Source organism: Tiliqua scincoides, chromosome 11 (assembly GCF_035046505.1).
Source record: "Tiliqua scincoides isolate rTilSci1 chromosome 11, rTilSci1.hap2, whole genome shotgun sequence".
Lineage (NCBI taxonomy): Eukaryota > Metazoa > Chordata > Lepidosauria > Squamata > Scincidae > Tiliqua > Tiliqua scincoides.
In genome coordinates this window covers 6405334-6430530 of record NC_089831.1, presented here as the reverse complement: position 1 = coordinate 6430530, position 25197 = coordinate 6405334, and the positions used below count along the sequence as shown (strand labels likewise).

The 25197-nt window shown below is 48.1% G+C and overlaps 1 protein-coding gene and 1 pseudogene across 4 annotated transcripts in view; both read right to left on the bottom strand.

The window, feature by feature from the left end:
* Positions 1–25197, bottom strand: part of FGFR1 (fibroblast growth factor receptor 1) — a 122391-nt gene that overhangs the window by 93721 nt on the left and 3473 nt on the right. The gene's annotated exons all lie outside the window — the stretch shown is intronic.
* Positions 21797–21915, bottom strand: LOC136662684 (5S ribosomal RNA; annotated as a pseudogene).

The following is a 25197-nucleotide window of genomic DNA, read 5'->3' as shown; positions in this document are numbered from 1 at the left end:
AATCTCTCCACAACACTTCACTAAGCCACAAGTCCCAAAGTTCTTTGGGGGAAGCCATGACAGATGCCTCGTTGTGGAGTGTGCACATTGACTTGGTTCTCTCTTCAAGCAGAGGTCACATAAAACCTTTATTAGAACCAAATAAAACAGAAACACTGCGCTAGAGCTTTTATACAATAAGGCTTTTCGTAAACAAAATGCTGCTTTTCTTGGTTTCCATGAAAACCATGGCCATCAGCCATGAGCCAAAATAGCTGCCTGCCTTTTCTGTGTGTGAATCCGACGGTTTCATCTGTGATGATCTATCCCAGCCATTTTTAACCACTGTGCCGTGGCACACTGGTGTGCCACGGATTATCTGCAGGTGTGCCGTAGGAGTTTGGGGGAGGATCATTTGTTAGTAGGGTCACTGTGGGATGCAAGCCCCTGCTGTCAGTGTGGTGTGCCTTGTCGATTGTCCAAAAACCGATGGCGTGCCGTGACAATTTTAGTGCCTTGTCAGTGTGCCGTGAGATGAAGAAGGTTGAAAATAACTGTCCGCACATTTTGATAACGCAGCAATCAAGCAATAACCATGTACACAGTTCGTGTAAATGAGCTTTCAGGTTTCCATAACAGAGGAATTGCTTGCTGTCGTCCCATGACAAAAGCTCACTGTTGGCTAACAGCTAATGATGGCTAGGTCTCAAGGTTTGACCCAGTGGTGTAGCTAAGGGATATGGCACCTGGGGGCACAAAAATTTTAACACTCCCTTCCTCGGGGACATCTGAGAGGTTGTCTGAGATGCGGTGAGGTTGCACAAGGCCGCCCTGCACCTCAGAATTCTTCTTAGACGCCTCAGGATCTTCCATCAGGGGTGTGGGTTGGCAGCCCCTTAAGGTTTGGTACCCAGGGCAATGTATCCCCCTGCCCACCCTTAGCTACATCAATGGTTTGACCAGAAGTTTCAGGGATTTCGCTTCCTTCTCAGGGTCTCTCCAAAGTTTCAAAGTCCAGAATCAAGGCTGGGGTGGGGGAAGTTATTTTCTTCTTGGTTCAAGAGTTTTAGATACCGCCCCCCCCCAACACTATCATGCTTCAACCATGTCTTCAATCATAATGGGATGTTCTCTGATCCACCAGGATCTGCCCTCTGCCCTGATCAGATGCAGCTAGCTCTGCTCCATTCCACCAGGTCCATCTCCTGACCAGCCAGGCTTGTCCCTGAGCTCCCAGACCCCACTCAAGGAACACAGGAGACTTTGCAAGCCTACCAACGGCTGCACCTTGAGAATATCTTCTAGCAAGCGTTCCTGCCAGCATTCCTTGGAAGGAGCGCATGTGCTGCACCGAGACCTTTCATGGCTGCAAAGTGGAGAGGCAGGGCCTCCAGACTTTTAGCGGTGACATCACCACATCATCACAGATTTCTGGGTAGCCAAGCTCCAAGAGCTTGGCCACAACACATGCAGCTTAAAGAACAATGGTTCCCGTTGCAAGCAAGAGCAACAAAACCCTAACAAGCGCTCCTTTTCAATCTCTTTCCAGGATGAGCCACACAAACACTCTCTCTTGGTCCAAAGTACCTCCGAAAAGAGCCAGTTCCACATAAACAGGAAGACTGTTGGATTCACAGGTCACAGTTCAGATGCAACAAAGGAGAGAAGAGCTGTGGTTCCCAAATGTAAATGGGTCACAATGCTCCCACAGCCTCTTGCTCCCGGCTCAGCTGGGTACCTCCACCTTGGATTTCACAAAAGCCTGCAAGATCCAAGATGGTGGTGCTCAAATCTCATAAGATTTGGGTGTAGCTGTCATGAACCCTGTGAGATTTTGTGAGATCCTACATGGCAGTACCCAAGGGAACAGGCAGGAGGGGCCACCCGGGTCAACCCGTGGAGCCCCTGCGAGTGTGCTGCAATGCCCTAAAGGTGTCGCAACGAACACTTTTTCCACTTCTGGAGGAAAAATCCATTACGGGGTACAAGCCATGATGTGTATGCGCAACCTCCTGATTTTAGAAATGGGCTATGCCAGATGCAAGGGAGGGCACCAGGATGAGGTCTCTTGTTATCTGGTGTGCTCCCTGGGGCATTTGGTGGGCCGCTGTGAGATACAGGAAGCTGGACTAGATGGGCCTATGGCCTGATCCAGTGGGGATGTTCTTATGTTCTTAACTACAATTCCCAGGAAGCCTTGCAAGTCTCTTGTTATCTGGTGTGCTCCCTGGGGCATTTGGTGGGCCGCTGTGAGATACAAGAAGCTGGACTAGATGGGCCTATGGCCTGATCCAGTGGGGCTGTGCTTATGTTCTTATGTACTTTGGGAACTCCTGAGCTAAGGAGACAAGAAGTGAGTGCACAGTGAGCGGAAGGGCCCAGAATGGCTCACTTCTTCCGCAGTAAGAAAGCCGCTTTATTTGCCAGCACACTGAGCACAGACACTGCTGAAAACTATGCCAACTGCTATTCATCTTTGACCAACAATGACACTACAATGAGTCGAGAGGAACTAAATTCTTGGTTGGGGAATCAGGCGCAGTACCGCTGATGGATGTGCAGGCTACCCTGAAAGCCAGAGGACCAAATTTGTCAATATTCTGAGTCGAATCCAAACAAATTAAATCCAATGCAGATCAAGATAGTGAAAGCAAAATCTTTAGGTTAACAGCAAATAGGAAGAGGAGATTAACTTAGTAAAAACAGGGGACCACAGCAATGGGATCGTCCAACTTTTTATCCAAACAAGGATTAAACATCAAGAGAGGGTTGGCCATACCAGGACCTGTGTGTCACCGAGAGGTTATTTGCAATGCCAACCTTTTTTTTTTTTTTTTTTTGCATAACGATACTATCACCCAACAGGTTAAAGGGAGGGTGAACTTCACTCCAACTTAACTTCATTTGTGCTAATCCCGATTCTTCAAAGGCCTGGCCTCAACGAGACTGAACACTTTAATCCCCATCGTAGCCAATGACACACTGGGTTCGTTCATGCGAAATGCCAAACCGGGGCTTGGTGAGACATCAGCAAGCTTTGTGCTCATGAGACTCTTCCCCCCCCCCCCGCCCCCCAGTTTGCACTATTTCTCCAGCCTGGAACTGCAAAAGAAAGTATCATGACAATCAATCTGCTCCAGAGCATGCCTGTGAAAGAGGAAGGAGCATGTGAACAGAAGGGCTCGTTGAAATCAAGCCAGACCATGCTTTGGCGTTACATGTGAACCAACCCAACGACTTATTTTAAGAACCGAGAAACAGACCTAGGAAAAGATGTTTGGAAACAAGCAAGTTTAGCAAACCTTTTTAAGTCTCTTTTGTAGGCCCCTTGCTAAACGGTCATTCAAAGTTAGACACCAATGTGGTAAATTTGACGCCAGGCAGTCTTGGGCTGCAACCCGACGTATGACGACTTGGAAGTAAGTCCCACGGCCTTACGTTACCCCAGGTAAGTCCATACAGGGCTGCGACCCTTTGACATGTTCTTCCCAAGGGCTCAGGCCGGTGCAGCAAAAGGGGTGCAGTATTTTGGCAGTTTCTATCCGAAAGGCACTTATTGCCACCTATGATGAAGCTGAGGAAGAGGAGAAGGATTCCGGCACCAAGTTTTGGAAAGAATTAATGCAACTGTGGACTATGTAATAACAGGGGGCCAAATGGTACTTTCAATCAGTATCTTGGAAAATATTCCTATATCTAAAGCAGGGGTGTCCAAACTTTTTGGCAGGAGGGCCACATCATCTCTCTGACACTATGCCAGGGGCCGGGGGGGGGGGGTAAGAATTAATTTACATTTCAAAGTTGAATAAATTTACATAAGTTTACATAAATGAATAGATTAGAGATGGAACTTATATGACTGAATCAAGGTCTGGCAATAGCTCAGGGCCTATAAAAGACCTTGCGCAAAGCAAGGCTGGCCTTTTCTTCGCTACAACTGCTGCATCACAGATGTGAAACAGCAAGCAGTGGAGGGAGCTCTCGTCCCACAGCTCACATGAGAGGTAGAACAGTTGCCCTCTTGCTGAGAGCAGTTGTGTCAGGCCAGCATGGGTTCTAGCAAGTCTCCGGAGCGCCAGAAGCTCATTGGAGACTAGGGCTCCCTGCGGGCCGGATTGGGAGTCCCCGAGGGCTGCAAGTGGCCCCCAGGCTGGGATTTGGGCACCCCTGATCTAAAGCAAGGGTTGGCAATCTACAGCCAGCAGGCCACATCTGGCCCTCCACCCTAAGTCATCTGGCCTGCATGTAGCTCAGCTTGGAAGGTGAAACCTCCCAAGCCCAATTTGTCATGCACTCGACAGGGAATGGCACAGTTGACTACCCAGGCATGTGGAATCCCTGGGCCACAACTGACCAACCATGGGCCTGGGCAGGCAACTCTGGCTTTCCCTGTCTAGCTTGCGGCACATTGGGTGAAATGCTTTTCTTCCAGGAGCTGGGCAACCCGGAACCCCTTTGCCAGGAGAAGATGCTGCCCTCTGGCTAAAGGGTATAAGAGATCTTGCATAAAAGAGGAAGAGGTGGGTCTGCAACAACCCTTGTGCTCAGTGGTTCGCACAAATTTGGGACTCATTCTTTATGGAGCAAATGACCTATCAAAGATGGGTAGGTTTTGGCAAGCACAAACCAACGACCATTTATGGAAGCCTGACTCCTGTTTGTAATACACACGGATTCACACCACTGCCAAAACCTTCATTCTTTTGCACTGTTTTGCTTAAAATTGTAACTGGCAGTTACAATAACTTCTGCTGTCATTAGGTTATAATTATGCTTTTCAATTTCCATCGCTATAAAAGGCCTATGATTGTTTGCTTTGGATTCATCTGCTAGGTAAATAAGGATGGAAGCTAATTATTTCTCCCTCCTGTTAAAAAAGGAAGAATAGTTTTATTACCACTTGGTTGCCTTATATTTTCATGGATTCTTTACGGAATTTACAGGCCATTCGTCATCAGAGCCTCTCAAAAGAAGCTAAATAACCATGAACTAAACTAAAACACAGAAAACAATTACAGACCTATATAAATAAATACACAAATAAATGTACTGTTACGAATCTGCTATTTTACTCTGGTTATGGTCTCATGTGTAGCTTGCTGAAATGATATCACAGTTGTAATATAACATGATTTAGAATTGTTTTCAATCTGTGGTTAGACACCCTGAGGGTCCTTTAATGGAAATTAAGGGCAGGATATTTTATTTTTTTTTAAATAGCAGGTGGGGGAAGTGACCAGAGCAGCAATCCATTTTCAACCAGTGTGCTGCAGCACATGAGTGTGCCAACTCCGTGTGCCACAGGAGTTTGGAGCACAGTGTTGAAAATTGCTGGAAAACTCTACTGGGTTTTATAGCTCTGTTTCTAGGGCAAATCTTCCTCCACCAGCAGAGGGACAGACAATTTGTTACTGCAGACAGATGATGATGATGATGATGATGATGATAAACAGTATAATTGAAGATAAAGAATACAAGATATCAAGACCTGCAAGTAGAACTTGGACAACTCTGGGAGAAGGAGGTCAATATTGCGCCGGGTTCAGTGGAACCCTTAAAAGGTGCCTAGAAGACTGAAGAAACACCTCAACATTCTCGATATTGAGAAAATTAACACCAGCTCAGCACCAGAAAACCATTTTCCCTTTCGACAAGCAGCACACCAAAGCCCAAATAGCTTCAGAATCCCCACAAGCAGGTCTTTGATCTCAGCCTCGCCGATTAATCACCTCTGATTTTCATTGACTGGACTTGCTAACGCATGACTTGTATCCAAGTCAGCCAGGGCAGGGAAAAGGAGACCATTAAGTTTTAATGAATTAAAGTTGGAGGTATACTTCGCTTATACCCTGAGAAGCTTCCAAGTACAAACCCCCTCCCTCCCCCCCCCAAAAAAATTAAGACATCAGTTGGCTCAAACCAAGGGATGCATTGCCAGGAATCAGGCCCTTTCAGTTGCTCCAGGAAGGACTAGTGCAAACCGATTATGGTTACAGCACCCTTCTTTCCAGTAGTGCCCAGTAGTGGCGGTGCTGTGCCATGAGAGGACAAGCCAGCCACTGGCTCTCCCTGAGAAATGAGTGAGATCCATCTCACAAGATAGATCACACAAGAATCTCACCATCACAAGATGGTGGCGCCCTGGAGATCCAGGGCTGCCGGAGACATTCCGTGGCACCCCTGTGAGTTTGCCACAGCATCCCAGGGTGCTGCCCGCAGTTTGGGAACCACTGGACTAGGAGAACATAAGAACATAAGAACATCCCCACTGGATCAGGCCATAGGCCCATCTAGTCCAGCTTCCTGTATCTCACAGCGGCCCACCAAATGCCCCAGGGAGCACACCAGATAACAAGAGACCTGCAAGGCCTCCTGGGAATTGTAGTTTAAGAACATACAGCCCCACTGGATCAGGCCAGAGGCCCATCTAGTCCAGCTTCCTGTATCTCACAGCAGCCCACCAAATGCCCTAAGGAGCACACCAGAGAACAAGAGACCTGCAAGGCTTCCTGGGAATTGTAGTTAAGAACATAAGAACATCCCCACTGGATCAGGCCATAGGCCCATCTAGTCCAGCTTCCTGTATCTCACAGCGGCCCACCAAATGCCCCAGGGAGCACACCAGATAACAAGAGACCTGCAAGACCTCCTGGGAATTGTAGTTAAGAACATAAGAACAGCCCCACTGGCTCAGGCCAGAGGCCCATCTAGTCCAGCTTCCTGTCTCCCACAGCAGCCCACCAAATGCCCCAGGGAGCACACCAGATAACAAGAGACCTGCAAGGCCTCCTGGGAATTGTAGTTTAAGAACATACAGCCCCACTGGATCAGGCCAGAGGCCCATCTAGTCCAGCTTCCTGTATCTCACAGCAGCCCACCAAATGCCCCAGGGAGCACAACAGGTAACAAGAGACCTCATCCTGGTGCCCTCCCTTGCATCTGGATTTCTGACATAGCCCATTTCTAAAATCAGGAGGTTGCGCATACACATCATGGCTTGTACCCCGTAATGGATTTTTCCTCCAGAAACTTGTCCAATCCCCTTTTAAAGGCGTCTAGGCTAGACGCCATCACTACATCCTGTCGCAAGAAGTTCCACAGACCAACCACACGCTGAGTAAAGAAATATTTTCTTTTGTCTGTCCTAACTCTCCCAACACTCAATTTTAGTGGCTGTCCCCTGGTTCCGGTATTATGTGAGGAGATTTCAGCTTTGCTGCTCCATGGCACCCCTCCAATGGTGGCCAGAAGAGAAGCTGCAGCCAGGTTGCTCAAGAAAGCCTCGGTCCTTGCTGCCATCCTTTTAAGGGCAACAGGATGGGGGAATAATGGCCTGGGCAGATGCCATTGCATTCTCAGCGAGATGCCTGGAGAAAGCTCGGTTTAACTGCCTGGAGCGGTTCGCAAACGCTATGAGCAGTGGTCTTTAAGGGCAAGAGAACGCCGTAGCTAGGCTGCTGGCAGGAGAGTGACAGCGTGGCCCCAATGAGGCCTCTTTAAAAGTGTGGTCCAAGGAGAGAAAATATTTGGCTAAAACACCATCGGAATTTCAGGAAATGATTGTCCCAGCACCAAAGGGCTTTGTTTATCAGATGCACATGCTACGTCCAAGGCAGCCTAGTAGGGAATTTCCCTTGCTGCCCCGGCCCTTTTCTAGAAGCAACCTGCTCCATGGGGGGGGGGGGGGGAGGGAGGGAAAACGGTGATGTTGGCCGAAGCGGGGAAAAGGCTGCATAGGCTGACCTCCAACCCTTGCATTTTTCTCCCCTGACAGACCTCTAGCGATGGCTCAGGACAGAGTCACGGGGAAGCCCGTCCTGGCTTCCTCGAGTGCCAGGTTCATATTTCCAGCATGAATTCCAATTCCAGCATGAGTCACAGGCCGTGAGGTGTCCTTTAGGGAAGGCAGAAAGCAGAAAAGAGGCACTTGGAGAGGCCAAACTGGCGTCAGCAGGAAAGCACGCAGCTGGCAGCCAAATTGCACGGAGAGTTTTGGAGCGAGAAAAGGAAAAAAGAAAAGAGAGAGAGAGAGAGAGAGAGAGAGAGAGAGAGAGAGAGAGAGAGAGAGAGAGAGAGCAAGCCATCACTTCCCACCAGTCCTAAAGCACCACTGAGCCTATCGCACAGTGAACATTGTACAAAACCCCTGCAAAGAAGCACCCATGAAAGTGAGAGTTCTCTTATATTTGGCAGGAGGTGGCCAGATTCTCTCTATTTGAGCCACCACAGCATCCCTCCAGCTCAACATTATCACACAGGTGTTGCTTTTTGGATCGTGGATCCCACTGGGACACAATTCCATTGCTAAAGCCAACGTCATGCTTTCATTGCTTTGGCAACCCAAGTTTGAGAGCTTTCAGTGGCTCAAAAAGACCACCACCACCTCCTTCCACACAGCCAAAGGACTACAACAGCATTATTAGCAGCTACCGTAGGGCCCAGGACTGGCCCAAAATCTTCTTCTGCCTGAAATAGCACACCAAATGCTGGCACACACACACACACATTCTTGCAACACCCCACCATTCTCATTCTCCCTAGTTTTGAAAAGGATGAGGTGATCAGAGCAGCTGAGAAAGTATGAAGGAGAAGAGAGTGGTGGGCTAGAGCATCAGAGACACTCTAGCCCCCCACTCTTCTTCCCCACACTTCCTCTTCTGCTCCTCTCTTCCTTTTTAAACTGCGGCAGCAGGAGACGCGACACTGAAGGACAGTGTTCCTCGCTAATTCTCTGCCTAAGGCAACTGTCTCAGCTGATCTCATGGACAGGCCTAGTTCTTAAGAAACCAGGAACCCTGCATCTGAGTTGCACCAACACAAGAAGAGCCTGGCTGGATCAGGCCAAAGGCCCATTTAGTTCAGCATCCTGTATCTCAAAGTGGCCCACCAAGTGCACGAGACAACAAGAGACCTACATCCTGTTGCCACTCCCTTGCATCTGGCTTGTCAGGAATAGCATACTTCTAAAACCAGAAGGGTGAGTTCACCCATCATGGCTTGTAACCTGCAATGGACTTTTCCTCCATAAATCTATACAAACCCCTTTAAAGGCTTCTAGGCCAGTGCTCCCCACATGGGACGCTGGGGGCACTAGGGTATGCGGTGATGGCACCCTTCCCAGCCCTCCTAAAGCCTTTTAAAGTCATAAAATGTCCAGCTTCCTGTATCTCATAGTGGCCCAGCTTCCTGGGCCAATCTAGTCCAGTTTCCTGTATCTCACAGTGGCCCAGCAGATGCCTTGGGAAGCACAGAAGACAACAAGGTACCTGCATCCTGTTGCTATTGCATCTGGCATTCTGAGACAGTCTACTTCTAAAACCAGGAAGTTGCATGTACCCATCATGGCTTGTAACCTGTGAAGAACTTCTCCTCCAGAAATCTGTCCAGTCCTCTTTTAAAAGCATCTAGGTCAGATGCCATCACCATACCTGTGATGAACTTCTCCTCCAGAAATCTGTCCAGTCCTCTTTTAAAGGCATCTAGGTCAGATGCCATCACCACACCTGTGATGAACTTCTCCTCCAGAAATCTGTCCAGTCCTCTTTTAAAGGCATCTAGGTCGGATGCCATCACTGTATCCTGTGGCAAGGAGTTCCACAGACTAATTATATGCCGGGTAAAGAAAGTGCTGGGAGGTCTTGAGCCCACCCCATTGGGCATGGAGCTAGGGACTTCCTGCCTCCAAAACAGGTGCCCATGTACTGAACCGGCTCATCCCTTTGAGATCTAACCATTCATCTGGGGAGTTGTTTTTTTTTAAAGCTCCAGACCACTGCTTGGTGCAATCGTGTGTGAAGGGGCTGCTGAGCTGCTTCTCTCTCTCCCCCCCCCCAGGCTAGTCACAAGACACTGACACTTACCTTGTCTCCTCATCTAGCACAGCAGGACAAAACCAGCCAGTCTGCCCTCCCTCCCCAACGTTCTCTGCGGAAAAGGCAACTGAACACTAAAGATGCTGTGAGAGTATAAAGGTGCAGCTTTTCTCGGTATTTACACAGTCTTTATATAAACTTGAACAGAACCACCATTCATTTGCAGGGGCTGGAATGCAAACAGAGCTGCCCTTCAGTTCCTTCCTTCCTTCCCCTATGTGAGAACCTGCCTGATGCTTACCTCCCGCTCGCCTCCCCCACCCCCTCACACGCAACTCCTGTGCACCCTCCTTGCTCAAAGCCTCCAGCGGATCAGCAGGCGTTTTAGATCTACGAGCCATGTACGAGGACTTGCTGCGGGCACATGCCCTCACAAGGTCACTCGCACCCATTCGCACATGGGCAGAGCGTGCTGTGCCGTCACCAAGGGCGCACAGAGGTCAGCCCACGTCACTCCCATAAACTTCGGGCTTCTGGAATGTTCTAGCACAGACACAGGGATTGCTGCCCAACGTACTTCGAAACAATCTCCACCAAGCCTAGGTTCCATGCCATCCCAGAGGGGGAACAGGGTGGTAGTGTCACATGCTGTCAGAGATCCTTGAATGGCCTTGGGGGGGGTGCCCATTGCTATATGTAAATACTATGATTTTCCCTGTTCACCCAAACTAGAGAAACTGGAAGGAACCTCACTGTGCGTATCCACCACCCCTCTAATTGAACCCACCCTGGACTTTCTTAGCCGGAGGGCGGGGGGGGGGGGAGACTATAGTTGCAACTGGGGGCAAGTAAGGAAAGTGGGGTTGTGCTCCTTGTAGCAATCTTTCCTGTCTGCTGCCTTGAAGTCACGTCCCAGGTTGTGGGGGGTGAAGCTGACAGAACCACAAGATGATTTCACGAGCTGTAGTGATGGCCACAAGTTTAGAAGGCTTTGAAAGGGTCACAACAAATTCACGGAGGACGAGTCTATCGCTGGCTACATGCAATATGCCCCTGAATACCAGTTGCAGGGCAGCTGTAGGAAAGCAGGACCCTGGACTGGAAAGATCTTAGTAGGTTCACTTGTGCACAAGTCATCCCCCCCCCCAAAGAATCCTGGAAATTGTAGTTTGGTGTGGGTGCCAGCGATGCTCTGCTAAAGATGGTTCACTGAAGGAGAAGGAAGGACGATTAAAACCAGCATACTGAGCACTTGTTTGCCCTTACAGCAGCTTTGGACAGGGCCACAAATTCTGCAGATGGGCAACTCATGCAACTGCTTTTTGGTACAATGACCTTTGGTTCTGGCCAATTAAGCCACAACTGACCGATCAACCTTCTGGTTTCCCATCCGCGGAGGAAAAGTGAAACCATTTCCCGCCTCCAGCATGACGCATGAACTGCAACCACATTTGATACCCATGTAGTTCAACAGCAACCTCCAAGCTGTATTTTTCCCAGTTGGAGAAGTGACACTGGTAGTTGGGCCAAAAAGCAGGATGGGTGCGGCAAGATTTCGGTATGAAAAATGGGAAAAATGGGAAGAGATAAGCACCCTTCCCTGCGGCGATGACCTTCCGCTCTAGCTTGCAGGTTCCTGTTGCAGCTTTGGCGTCAAACACTAAACAACACCATTCAACACTTTGGGAGAACGTTAATGTGACTGAACATCATGTGTGGCTTGAAATGTAAACTCCTTTCCTAGAAACCTGCAGCATCTCTGTACATCCCAAGTGGCCCATGTGATCAATGGCCTTTCAACTTTTGCTCTTGCAAGGACCATTTTCCCAAGCGCTGCCTTTGCAGAGACCACTTTTCTAAGTACCGCTACCACCAGAGACAGCGGCTATGCGCAGAAGTGGACCATGCCCCACAGTTCTCCTGCAGCAAAGGTCCCTCCAGTTGCTGCTGCCCCTTGATCTCTTCTCTCCTCTGCCCAATCCACACCTCTTTCAAAGCACAGTCATAATCTGGACTGCTGCTTCCTTTCAGCCATCTCCGTGTTCAGCAGGATCAGGCCAGGACAGCAATTTTCAACATTTTTCTTCTCAAGGCACACTGATCTCTATGGCTTTCTCTACGGTCTTTGCCTCCTGTGATGTCACTTCTAGGAGACTCTTCCAGGTTCTTTGGCTGTTTTTCTTTCTCTGTTTTAAGGGCAACTGCCTGCACAGCCAGTGGATAAAGACGGACGGACAATTCCTTACTACAGACAATTGCCTAAAGAATTCAGAAGAGTTTTTCAGCTATTTTTTGCCACTATGCTCCAAACTCCCGTAGCGCACCTGTAGTAGACCTTTTCACGGCACACGAATGAGCTGCAGCACACTGGTTGAAAATCACTGGGCTAGGGAGAGCAATGGCACTTAGATCCTGCGCCTGCAGGACCACGCACAACCTGTCCTGTTATGAACTACCACCAGTGATACCTGTACCACTGGTTAAAAAGCACTAATGTGTAACCCACCCACAAGTCCTGACAATCTTACCTGAAATGGCTCTGGGGGAGAACAGACTTTCCCAATTTATAAGATTGGATAGGATTGATGCATGAAACTAGACTAGGTAGGTCGCAAGAGAATTTCAGGTGGGTCCCCATTCATTTCAATGATTTTTCATTTTTAATATATTAGACTTGAGGCTACCATGGTATGTGACTGCATTTGAACAGATCTGTACTTTGAACAGGCTACTATGTAGAGGTATTTATTTAACAATGAGAGCCAATGGGGCTTACTCCTGGGTAAGTGTGAATAGGTTTGCAGCCTTTGGGATGTTTGGTAAAAAAATTTTAATCAGATCAGCAACTGTTTGGGAGGGTTAGGAAGGTTCTTTTTTATTTTAAAATAAATTTTGGAACATATACTTATTGTAAATTTTCAATTTACAGTACTTAGTTAATTCAATTTAATTTTGTTGTGGGGAGGGCAGTAAAAAATTTTCCTTCTTGATGATGTCACTTCTGGCCATGACATAACTTTGTTAACCCATTTCTGCCCAGCCCACAGATGTACACATTTGAGTCCTGTCGTGTACACGCAACGTTGGGCAGAAATGGTTTAATGACGTCTGGTGAGTCCTGACAGATTGCCATTCTAAAAAGTGGGTCCTGGTGTTAAAGTCTAAGAAGCACTGATCCAGGTCCTAGGAGAGGGGGGGGTAAAGGGGGTAATTTGTAACCGGGCCCAAGGTCAAAAGGGGGGCCCAGGAGCCAAAGGAGGGGGCCCAGAAATTTCCTGGAATCTTACATTTTCCTGTCTACTCAGACTTGTTGCCCACAAGGATGCTGGCAACACTACCACAACTGGGGATGCTGGGGACACTACTGATGCCACATGGGTTAGTAGACCTGGGCTCCAAAGACCTTTCCAACTGTCTCTACCCTCCCCCCACCCTGCCCCTATTCTGCTTGCTCATCACCACCCTCCCCAGCTCTATTTCACCCCTCCCCCTTTGCAAAGGGGCCCAAAACAAACTTTGTACCCCCTGCGCTGGGGGTACAAATTCCTCTCAGATGCCCTGCACTGATCTGGATAGTGACACAACAGAGTCAATGGAGGGTGAGGGCAGAAACCTTCGAAGCGCTTTGCATTCATGGTGCTATAATCCTGAACAACCCTGTAAGGTAGATCCACTGTTACTTCCATACTGCAGACGGGGGGGGGGGGGGAGGAAGCTTGAGAGAGCACACACAGTTGGTCTCGCACAAAACAAGAGTCCAAGGTGAGATCCAAACCAGAAACCTACTGGTCTGAGCAAACAATGTCCATTCCCTTAGCCCAGGGGTCTCCAAACCCCGGCCCGGGGGCCAGATGCAGCCCATGGCAAGCCTAAATCCGGCCCGCAGCCAGCCTCTGATTCTCTGGCCCAGCTGACCAAACACAACCAGAGTTGTGCTTGTGGGGTCAGGGAATGGGGGTCCATTTCAGTGTGTGGTTTATTTCTTGGGCTGTGTTGGTGCTTGGAGAAATCCTGGACATTTGAGCCCATTCATTCATTCATCTAAATTTTATATTTAATTTTTTTCTGGCCCTCGATACTGTGCCAAATATTTGATGAGGCCCTTTGGCCAAAAAGTTTAGAGACCGCTGCCTTAGCTGCTCTGCTGCATCAGCTTGCTGTGGGAGGCTGGAGCCCATCCTTATATGCCCCAGGCCAGTCATTATGTGTGTCTTTAAATTAAATTCTGTGTCTTTCCATAAGCCCGCAGTACAGCACCTAGCGCCCTGCAGGAAATAAACACTGGACAGACACAATCACCCAGTCTCCTGGTTCAAATGGTCATTTTCTTTGTCCCAGCTCCAATCTGCCCAAAGGCGTTTTCAGTCACTCTGCCTCTCTACTCCAAAGTAACATGAAAAGGGATATAAAGTGGATCAATCTCACCGCTGTCTGTGGCCAAGTCCCCTCTGTGTACCTTCACAACGCAATCAGCCCGGAGGTCGGCTTTTGTTTGGCGACGGAATTAGCTCTCAATATTTCACGTCTAGGCAGGAAAGAACACTCGGGCAAAATTGACAGAGATGCCGGCGGGTGATTCAGCGACAATGGAAACTTCAACACAGCACCTGGCTCTGTCTATGTCACCGGCTGGCTCTGCGGACTCCGCTATCTGACGCCAAAAGGCCGTGTTGGATGCAAGGCTTCCAAACAGACCCACAGGAAGCCTAAAAATAAGGCAGCGGCCATTATCACAGGGGGGGAAAAAGACCAAGCTAAGAATATTCTGAAAAAAGAGAGTGAACTGGTGGAGGAGAGGCACCTTGAGGCACATCCTAGATGTCCCCTTGAATATTTTTATCTTCACAACCACTCTTCACTTACCCACATCAGCCTGGTCTACACATGCAACACAATTTGGCGGTAGAATGGGGTTAACATTCCTGAATGTTCTCTTATTTATTTTCCACATTTGTATGCCACTCTTCCTCCAGGGTGGTGTACATGGTTCCTTCCCTCCTTTTGTCCTCACAACAACCCAGCAAGGTAGGCATAATTAAGAAACTGAGAAATAATTACTGTCCCAAGGTTGACCAGGAAGCTTCGTGGCGGAGCAGGGATTCAAATCTGGATCTTTCATGTCTAAGTCCAACTCCCAGATCACGACACCATTCTGGCTCTCTTATGTGAAATGTAAGAGGAAGGTTCTCCATTTTTCCAGCAAGAGGAAAAGTGGAGGACCAAACTTGACACAATGATGGAAGTACCATGATCAGATGCCTTGTCTCTTCCTTTTGGAAAGCAACTGCCTTGCAGGTCTGTCTGATCCATACCGATTAACCCTTTCCCCTCTGCAACAGCTCCGTGCTGAAAGTCATCCCTCCTCCACAGCTTTGTGCATGCAGGTTCCCCCCAACATGATAAATTGCTATGGGGAGAGGACTATTTTAATCAGTCCCCCTAGCTGCTGCTTGCCAAACTGTAAAGAGACAGAAGATCCCATTGTAACTTTCCATCATCTCACCTGGTCTGGTTCTTGGAGAACCACTCACCAGCCACACAGCATGGCATAACTAAGGCATGTGGCACCCAGGGGCACAAAAACCTTTAACATTCCTTCAGGGGCCAGATGCCCAAAGCACCTCCTGGGGGCTTCTGGGGGGTGGTCTAAGGCATGGGGAGGCATCCGTCATCACCTCACCGAGCCTCAGAAAGCCTCCTGGAGGCCTTAGAAAGGCACTGTCTTCTGGAAGTGCCTTTCTCAGTCCTCCAGGAGACCTTCTGAGGCCTTCCAAGTCCTGGGGAGGCCACCTCAGGTCCACCATTGAGGATGCATGTTGGTACCCTCTCAAGGTATAGTACCCCCTTGCCCTCCTTAACTACGCCATTGCACACCCAATGGTTTGACACTGCTCACAGTCCAGTTTCTACCCCTCTCTTCAGTCATTTGAGCACTTCACTCTAGACAAGCTGATTACTGTACAATCACTTAAGTGTAATTCGGTTTGAATGCGTTTCTGTGATGCGCTGAGTGCTCAAAGCACCACGTGTATTATCTTGTAGCCACCCTTACAAGGTGAATGTCATCCCCATACTGTAGATGGGAAGGATGGGAAGGAGTTAGCTTGCACAAGAGCACCAAGTAGGTTTAGGGCAGAGGTGAGAGTCAAACCGACGTACAAAAGTGGCTGACAGACTGAGATGCACATCCTGAAGCCCCTAGTTCTGGGACTAGAACTGGGACTAGCCCCTGTCAGGGACTCACCAGATGGCCTTAGTCAAGTCACTTTCTCCCAGTGAAATGGGGGGGGCACAGCCCTTCTTTGCAAGGTTGTTCCAAGAATTCTAAACAAGTTCATGGCATACATAGCATTCTGGAACACTCAGGAAGTGGCACAAAATGCCACCTACAGACATATCTGTTTTGCTAATAAATCTTTAACCAACGGAGCCTCTGACGCCTTCTTTCACAAAACAACTGAGAGTAAGCATTCCACCCGCTTGCTAATTATTCCAGTACAGCAACCAGAAAAAATAACCCCGAGGGCTTTACACACCCCTTCATGAGGCCAGAAACTATTTGCTTAAATAAAACATTTAATTGCATTGGGGGGGGGGGAACAGCGGAAGGAAACCACATCGATTAATGGTTAAAGCAGAGTCAGAAAAGTCAACATCCAGGTATGCAAAGCAGAGCCAACCCTCCTTGTGGGGATGTGTGTGCAAGCTCAACGGAGTGATGAGAGATGAAAATCAAACCTCCTGGTTGAGATTTTTAACACTTTAACACTGCAGAGGCTTCCCAAGAAGCAGACCAATTACTCATAAGAGGAGACCTGCGGGATCAGGCCAAAGGCCCATCCAGTCCAGCATCCTGTATCTCAAAGTGGCCCACCAGATGCCTCCGAGAGCACAAAAGACAACAAGGGACCTGCATCCTGGCCTATTCAGAGATAGAAGCTTATCATAGCTTCTAACCAGTCATAGACTTTTCCTCCACCAATCTGTCCAATCTCCTTTTAAAGGCCAGATGCCACCACCGCATCCTGTGGCAAAGAGTTCCACAGGTTAATTAGGAATATTTAATTCTGTCTGTTCTAACTCTCCCAGCGCTCATTTTCAGTGGATGTCCCCTGGTTCTGGGGCTGTGCAAGAAGGAAAAGAGTATCTCTCTATCCACTCTATCCATCCCCTGCATAATTTTGTAGTACATTCAATCATGTCCCCCCTCAGGTGCTTTTTTTTTCTAGACCAGGGGTCTCCAAACCCCGGCCCGGGGGCCAGATGCAGCCAGCAGCAAGCCTCTTTCTGGCCCGCGGCCAACCTCTTGTCCCCTGAAAGCCTCTGGCCCACTCAACTGAACATGACTATAACTGTGCTCTGATTGTGTCTGGAGGGTGTTCTGAGGGCCAGAGAGGTTGAATGAACGAGCCCATTCATTCATTTATTCACTCATCTAAGTTCCAGCTCTAATTTATTTATTTAAATTTTATATTTAAATTTTTTCCCGGCCCTCCACACCACGCTAGATATTTGATGCGGCCCTCTGGCCAAAAAGTTTGGAGACCCCTGTTCTAGACTGAAGAGCCCCAAACCCTATAGCCTTTCCTCCTAAGGGAGATTCCCCAGCCCAGTAATCATCTTGGTCACTCTCTTTTGAAGCACAGGGATGTTCCTGAGGCCACAGAAGGTCCCTCTGTGACAGTGGAATGACATGCTCCTATCCAGTGTCGGCTCATCCATGAGGCCCCCTGATGCATTGGCAGCAGATGATGAGAAGTCCATTGGGGTGGTGGCGGACTTGGGGTGCCTGCACCTGAGTCCACCACCACCATCTTCCTCCAACCGGTCACCAATGCAAGCCACACCAATCTGCTTCCAACGTGCTTGAGTGATCAAGCTTAATCAATCCCCTTCTTTCCATGCTCCTCATGCGCTGTCATGAAACCCAGAAATGCCAGACTTTGTTTCATTGAGAGGGACAGCTCATCCGCACTGCCCTCGCCAGTGAAATTGGAAGTCCTGAGGGGATTTGAGGGGGTATTTGTTTTTTGTAGTGCAGAAGAAGTAAACCCAAGGCAGCATTCCTGGTCGTGCTGCTCTGCTACAACTCAACCAACTAGGTTGGAAGTTCAGAAATCAGGGTGACCGGGGGCCTGAGGGGGTGAAATCCAAAATGATGACCACTCACACTCTTCCGCACCTTGTTCCACCGCTAATTAATAGGGAGCACAATCCATTTAGAAGTTCTGAGCAAGGACCACCCTTGCAAATGACTGAGCTCTGGCCTTCTCCTCTCCGTCACCAGCAACATCACCCTAAAACGGCCACCTCAAAAACTAGTTCTGGTTCCATTTTTTTAAAAACCTGGACAAACGGTGGAGGAGCCCAACAGAGAAAGCTCCCAAACATACTGAAAAATGAGAGATTTCTTTCTCACTTGACTCAAACCGGGCCCTACATTCTTTGCTCTAAAGGAGGAATCGCGGCTATGGATTCCCCTCCCACCCTTGCGTGCGTGCGCACCGCACAAGCGGACGTCTAGTTCCCAAGCTGTGGCTTCTTTTCTATTCCAGTCAGGGACTCTTGACGTATTTTAATCCTCTCTGAAGACGACAATGGAGGGGCACCAATGCATGCCAGCCACCCCTGAGATTACGGAAGGAGAGTGCTCATGTGTGCGCGGGGTGGGGGGGGGGAAAGATGGCCTCCTGCCAAAGAAATATGCGAGGAGCCTTGACAGAGCCAAGACTTGGCAGGCTCCCCATTCCTCTCCTTTCTGTCCCCTCTGCCCAGCCATTTACATTAAGCAGGGCTGAGGAGTATGTAAGGAAAAGAGACATTCACAGGAATCCGTCTGCTCAAGTTCAGTTGCCGTTTCCAAATCCTCCCTCTCTCTCTCTCTATCTCTCTCTCTCAGGGACTTTACTGACATTAAAGAAAAATAAAATAAACACAAGGCAACAGTAACTCTGTTTCTTTTATTTATAGACTGCCTCTATAGCCATTAGATGACATCTGACATTAAAACCAGAGCTGCAGTGTAATAGCTGAGGGTCAGTGTGGCCTACTGGTTAGAGCACTGGCTTTGGGACCTGAGATGAAAATCCCACTGAGCAATGAAACTAACTGAGGGCCCAATCCTATCATACCCCTGCGCAGGTGCTGAGCTCCAATGCCAGTGCTGGGTGCTGCAAACGTGCCGTGAGGCATGTCTACGACACCCAGAGAGGAGTCAGCACCAGTGCTGGCCCTGCAGCCATCGGCACTGAGCCTAGCACTGGACAGACACTGCCCACAGCATGGGAAGAGCTCTGGGAGGCAGTGAGGGCCTTAGGGGTGGGAAGGAGGGGTTCTGGGACAGGGGGAGAGTGGGGCGGGTGGGAGGACCCAGCCTAAGGAGGATGGGACAGATGGAGACTTGCTCCACCATATCCTCTGTGTCGGGCTCTCAAGTCTGTGCCGGCAAAGTAACCAGCGCAGACTTGAGAAGCCCCATTGCAGGGCTTGGAGCTTTCCTCGGGGGAAGAGGATGAAAGTCCCCTTCCTCCAAGGAGACCTCCAGAGGCCCCAGCAGTGCCGCAGGATGCAGCAGTAGCCGTTTAGATACCACTGCACCAAGCTGCGTCACTGAGGATAGGACTGGGCTGAGGACAGCCACTGTCTCTCAGCCCAACCTACCTCACATGGTTGTTGTGAGTTTTAAAAGATGGGGAATGCGTAATGAACTTCTTGGAGGAAGGGCAGGTTTATAACATTTACACCAGTGGCGTAGCTAGAGGGGGTGCAAAGCACTAAGTTTTGCAGGGAGCCTCACCACGGCATGCAAGTGGTCCCATCCCTTGCCCTCTGGAGCCACTGGGGCAGGGGGAACAAAACGGAGGCAACTGCAGGGAGGTGAACACCTCTGTTTTGCTCCCCTTGTCTGGAATGGCTCCAAAGTGAAGGGGGCGGAACCACTTGCGTGCTGCGGTAAGGCTCCCTGTAAAACTCAGCACTTTGCATCCCCACTAGCTACTCCACTGATTTACACCATACTCACAGAGCTGAAAAAAGAATAGAAAAGGGCAGCCAAAAGATTTGGGGGTTGACGCACGGTCCCTGTGAAGAATAGCTACGGGGTCTGGAGGCTTTTTTTTTTTTTAAGGAAAAAGAGCATCTTAAAAGGTGGTGGATGATCAAGCTTTATAAGAGGATTCATGGGGAGAAGAATGTGGAAGATGCTTTTCCTTCTCTCATAATGTTAGAACTCAGGGTCACCCAATGCAGTTTATGTACAGGAGGGGGAAAAAAGCAAAAATGCCTTCAGTATGCATTTAATTTATGGGACTCATTGCCACCCAAAACAGCAATGGCCTCCAGATGGTTTGAAATAGGGGATTAGAAACAGGAAAAGATGATAGGTCTATTAAAAATAACACACACACACACATGTGCATTATAAGTCATGATAGCTAAATGGAACTTCCACATCCAGGAGCAGTATACCACAATTGTCAGAGAGCAACAGCAGGGGGAAGGCAGTTGCCACCCTGGTTGTGGGTTTCCTTGGTAGTACAAGAAAGTTGGGATAGATGGATCCTTGCTCTTTGGAGGGCCCTTAACAAAATCCACACAATCCTCAAATATTTTATTTTCATGTTCATTTTCATCCTGTTGGATGTCAGTTGGAAAATTTTTTTGCACAATTAAAAAAAAAGTTTACAAATGAAAGGGTGGAAGCAGCACACCAGCTTCTGAGTTACACAGGATTCTTCATCAGAAGAATGAAAGAGGCAGTCGGTTCCCAGCCACAGACAGGCCAGCTTCCTTAAAAACAGCTGGCCCACTACCAATGATATTCTGCTGGAATGCACAACCCACAGAAGGCGTAGGCATGTTCAACAGGACAGCTTCAGTTCTCCTGGGACTATGGCTAGGCCTCATGTGCGTATCTGGTGCTCTGCTTGACCTTAGGGCACTCCCCAGAGGCCTCTGAAGTGCATAAAAATATCCCGGCAGACAGATCAATGCGGAAAGGGTTCCCTGAAGACTGGAACACGCTACTTTAAGTCCAGCCATTAGCTAACTTATTAATGATTGGTGCGTCGACAAGAGGTAGGCCCTAAGTATCAAGCAGAGTCAGACTTAGGAGGTGCAGGGCCCAATTGAAAACATAACTGTTTTGCAAGACCCCAGGTTCACAGTTGAAGTCTGCAGAATCTTAAGAAACAGAAATAAAATTTATTGTAGACTTTCTATCTCTGTGGCAGAGTGGAAAGCAATTAAAATGCGTGCTTAAAAAGTGCAGGTGAGTTAATGGACCAAATGGATCTAAGCACATTTTAATAATAAAATTGCAAACATGTAAGCCTATAAGTAAACACACAAATTGTGTAGAATCCCTTTGAAAAGTAAATAGTTGCAAACCTGCAATCTGGGGTTAGACGTAGATTGCAATGGGTTGTTGTGTGTATTTGACAAGATTAGAGTAGATGACCCTAGTGCGGGCGTCCCTTAGGCACAGGGTCCAACTGAAAGCAATTGGTCCAAACTGGCTTAAAGCCGGCCCTGGCCCCGTGTTCAAGCTTCACCTGTCTCAAGTTCACTTGACGGCCTCAGACAAGCCACTCTTGCTCATCCCAACTCTCGCTCTTGCAATATGGGGATAATTCCAGCCTACCCTACAAGGCTGTTGTAAGGATTAGAGGACCATGTATACAAAGTGCTTCGAGCCCACAAAGGCACGCTATCTGAATTGTAAGTAATACCACCAGAACCCACAAAGGGATGCAGATGGGATTTCACCTCCTCTTCCAACTGCATGTATTGGAGGTGCCAGACTCTCTAATGAATCTAGTGTCACACAGTGTCACCCCGGGAACTGTAGCTCAAGAGATGGGAGCACTAAGGACTGCTGGATTTTTCAGAATGGTTAGAAACCTAATGTACCTGCAGGGACCCAACCTCACAGAATGTGGTACTCAATTCCTAAAGCCTGTATAGCAGAAAATGATTGGCAACCTTCAGTCTCGAAAGACTGTATAAGCCTACAGCACCAGGTATACCCAGGCGGTCTCCCATCCAAGTACTAACCAGGCCTGACCCTGCTTAGCTTCCGAGATCAGATGAGATTGGGCATGTGCAGGGTAACAGTATAGCAGAACAGCCGTGGAAACCCAAATTCCACCCCAAGAAAATCTGAAATCCGTAACTCATTTAACATGTATAAATCAAGCACATCTGCATAATGAACATGTCTGTTATGTCCTTCTTTTGCATAATTTCTTCTGCTACTGCTAGAAATGGCAATGTCTATACCTAGAGGTGCTTGAAAACGGTGTATTTTATCTTACTCAGAAGTAAGCCCACTGTCTTCAGTTAAACTATAATCCCATTTTACTGGAAATAATCATCTCTAGCTGCGTCCGAAGCCTCCTCAGGTAATGGCCATATACTTTCCAGCGTATCACTGCAGCCATGAGGACTAGACACATGCTTTTTAAAATGAGGTTTTCAAAACAATGACTCCAGTCCCTTATATAGAACCCACATACACACACACAAAACACACAGAGCCTGGCTCCAGGAAAGCAATGCAAAAGAAGCCTTTGTTCTTCAGCTACCAAATTCGAAAACAGAGAAATCTGCTTCTCAAGCAAAGCTTGAGAAGATGACCACCAAGTTTTTCCATCGTAGTCACAGTCCCAATGAAGCAAGGTCAGATTCTGCTTAGTCAAAGCCTGTGAGTCAGGGCCGATTCACACATACTGGGCGTACAAAATGACTACAATGAAAGGCATTGCTTTTGAGGTCACATAAAATGGCATGAAAGTTCTCAGGTTGAGCAGCTGCTCTGCATGCAGAAAGCCCAAGGGTCAAATTCTGGGCATCTCTGGTTAGGGCCCAGGAGAGATCCCAGTGTGAAACCCTGGAGAGCACCTGCCAGTCAGTGCTAGATGAGCCAAAGGATTGACTCAGTATAGCAACTCCCTCCATCCAGTTCAGACCAGAGATGAGCAGTTCCTATATTCTTCAGGACCATTCTTCATTCATCCAGTGCTAGCCTGGCAATAGGAACCATTAAATCACCTGAAGATTGTCACAACTTTAGAAAATATTCAATATTGCAGTTTCTCAAACTGTGGGTTGGGACCCACTAAGTGGGTCAGGAGCCAATTTTAGGTGGGTCACATAGCACTGACTTCAGCACCATACAGGGCTGAAAATAAAAGGTACAGAGCTGGTGGGCAGGACGAGCTCCCGGTGGGAGAGAGGCATGTGCTTTGCCCTGAATTGGTGGGAAGATGGGACACTGAAGGAAGGGGGCTGTGTGGCTGGAGAAGGCTCCGCCTTCTGCTTTGACTTCCAAGTCGAATGTTTGAATTCCGAGTCGAATGTTTGAACTCCGAGCTAAGTAAAATAACAGCACGAGTTCTTTGTATAATAAGACCTTTGGCTGGTGGCAGCTTAGATTTGAAGTCTAAATGGATGAAGTCATGACTGGCCATGACGACTTCAAGATTATTGACATCACTTCCGGTGGGTCCCGACACATTGCCATCTAAACAGTGAATCCCGATGTTAAAACGTTTGAGAATCACAGCAGTATTGCAGTGGTTCCTTGTCCAAAAATCAGTTGAACAGGTAGCCATTGTCCTTCCAGAATCAGATAACAATACTATAATATTTATACAGAGCACGCAATCGCACTCTCAAAATTCTGTTAACAAGACTGCTTGTATACTACCACTTGATTAAAATCTGGGCGAATGGGGGCCAGGTGAACCTGTTTCTAAGTCCAAAGTCAGTTAGCCACCTCTGAACACAATAAGCGAAGACCATCCATTTCAACAAGAGAGATCTTGGCTGAGATCTTGGCATCTCGGACATCCCTGCTACAGAGACGATCTTTCTACTGGACCAATGCATGCAAATTAAAGGGGGTCTCTGAATTATTCTGATTTTCATCTGACAGAATGGGAAAAAGTAATGAATTTTTGACTTATGCAGGATGAGGCAACAGCCCAGAAGCCCTGATATACTGCATATAAACTTAATTCACTTGCTAAATATTGCATCAAGCTACAGTCTACTTGAAATGACTGACAGGAAATATTTGAGACGTACTTAGTGGGAAGGAAACCGCACCAACATAAATCTGAACTTACTTGCCTGAGCTTCAGAGCCCAATCTCAAAGTACTCACATTTTTGTCATGAACCCGAATCTGTTGATGGCTAGAAACCAACCACCTGCTCTGCTACCAAAACATACTATGCAACCCAAAAGTTGGCCTGCCATTTTCACCCAGATAAGCTGGTCCAACAAGGTGAAAAGTCGTGGCTGCCAGCCTGCTACCTTAGGCGGTAGTCTCAGTCGGCCTCATTAATAAGCCAGCCCTAACCTAATGCCTTCCAAACCACCAGAACCACACTTTCCTTACTGTTCCACAGCAAACCAAGTTTGTCCTGCCCTGTCGTGTGTTCATCACTGGCCTCTCCTCAGTCTTGCAATCCTCCAAAGTAGGGACTATATCAGCAATTCTTTCTGATCAACTCCAGCAACACACTGTTGCACCAAAAAAGAATTCAAGAAGAGCAGGAATAGTCATAGTGTATGTCCCTGAATCTGGACCGAGGACACAGGATACCTTTGAACACTATAAGCTGGTCTAGTCAGAGCCAGGATGGTACAGAGTCTTGGAACTCCACGGGGGTGGGGGAGAATATCTAAAATGCCATAAACAGGATCTTTTCTTTTGCAAAAGAAAAAGCAAAAGAATATTATTTCATGGACATTGATAGCTAGCAGAGGTTTGCTTCAATAAGCATTGATGGCTAGTGGTTACTGGCTGCCACACACATGCCACCAACTCAAGAGTTCAGAATACAGCCAAGAAAAAGAAAAAAAAGAACAAAGTCTTCAGTTTTGCAGCTGGCTGGCAAAAAGCAGTCTTTTGGGGTTGGGATGGGCTGCGAAGTGCATGCGGATGTCTGATCCAGGCACTGCCTGCGTGGGTGCTTGCCGGCCTCAAACAAAAACACTGCAGGGCTCCAGTATTCCTTCCTCACAATGGCACAGACCCTGGAAAAGGCTGATGCAATCTCGGATCCCCTACCACTCGGCACGGAACAGAATTGTAGAAGCTGAAATAAGTCCCACCAAACTCACTAGGATCTAACCTTGGAGCCTACATTCTGAAGTTTGCATTTCACACAACTGTGCAACAGTCACACACTCTGGCAGGTGGCCATCTGTCTGTACATACAACCGATTCCACAGACACAGCCATGTTGTTGCCGCAAAGACATCTTAAAACTAGCACATGGATTGCAACATAAGCTTCACAGAACATACCACCGGTCGGGGACATTTCTGTGCAGAGCCCCAGTGAACACAGTAGGTGTACATTGTTCTCATCTTGAGAACAGATCATCAGTGCTTCT